We start from the raw sequence: 1,140 nt of genomic DNA, 5'->3' as shown, positions 1-1,140 counted from the left end.
AGAAGGAAAAGAAGCCAAACTGGGAATGAGGCAATTTAGCATCAAGAGCCATTGCTGATATTGTTAAGATCCTCATGAGAGGTGAGGGTGGAATGGATGGTATCTATCTGGGCTCCATGAAAGATTGAGAAAGCTAGTGTTGTGCCTCAGTTCCTTCCTTGCTTTCTCCCTCTGTCACTAAAATGGCAGAGATTTACTCCAAAGTTTCATTATTAATTTAAGGCTATAATTCCTGATTGATTAGTAATTTAAAGCCAGTGCTCACTTTGGCAGCACATATACTAAAAGTGGAACAATACAGAGCAGATTAGCATGGCCCCTGTGCAAGCATGACACACAAATTCGTGAAAAGTAATTTGAAGTCAGTTCACGCTAGGTAAGATCTGAGAGACAATATAGCACATCAGAAAAAAACTAATGACTTTGGAGTCAAAAAACCTGGGTTCCCATGTTCTCTCTGCCACTCCTACCAGTGCCTCAGTTTCCTCATCTGAAATATGAAGGATTTTGACTTCATGACTTTTAAGGTCCTTTGTATTTTAAACCTCTGATTCTAAGATAGATTTTGATTTTGGTTTTTCCCTTTTGGGGATATCTGTTCTTATTTCTGAACTGGGGGCTTCAAAAGAGAGGGCCAATGGATGGTTTGCAGTATTGGTTCTTAACCTTTGTTGCTGAAGAAGATCAAAATGACCTCTTTTTGTTGGAGACAAATGACAGTGTGTCTGACTGTGGCTGATCAGACCAGTACAAAGTCAGAATGCTCTACTACAGGTTAGACACAAATGGTCCATGTGAACAGTTGGGATGGAGACTCTAAACTTAGAGATGTCACGTTTTTCGAGCTGCTTCAGTTCTGCCTTCCTCATAGAGCGCAGCTCCTCACTGGTGTGAGCACGCCATGCTGGGCGGTCCTGTGCCAGGTTCTCCCATGCTACAAAGTCAATTCTAGAGTTCTTCAATGAGGCCTTCAGGGTGTCTCAGTATTGCTTCTTCTGACCCCCTTGGGAGTGCTTGCCCTTTGTGGGTTCTCCATAAAATAGTTTGGGTTTTTTGGCAAGTATATGTCTGACATTCTAACAACACGCCAGCCCATCATAGTTGCACTCTTTGCAGTAATGTTGGAATGTTAGGCACTTT

At 42.2% G+C, this 1,140-nt stretch overlaps 1 non-coding gene across 1 annotated transcript; it reads left to right on the top strand.

The window, feature by feature from the left end:
- Positions 1–257: 257 nt before the first annotated feature.
- On the top strand, positions 258–364 carry LOC141515675 (U6 spliceosomal RNA). Its single transcript, XR_012476434.1, has one exon. It is a non-coding gene; the product is annotated as a U6 spliceosomal RNA (small nuclear RNA).
- Positions 365–1,140: the final 776 nt, after the last annotated feature.

This window comes from Macrotis lagotis, chromosome 2 (assembly GCF_037893015.1).
Source record: "Macrotis lagotis isolate mMagLag1 chromosome 2, bilby.v1.9.chrom.fasta, whole genome shotgun sequence".
Taxonomy (NCBI): Eukaryota; Metazoa; Chordata; class Mammalia; order Peramelemorphia; family Peramelidae; genus Macrotis; species Macrotis lagotis.
Note: the sequence above shows the minus strand (reverse complement) of the source record. Positions and strands in the feature narration are given on the sequence as shown.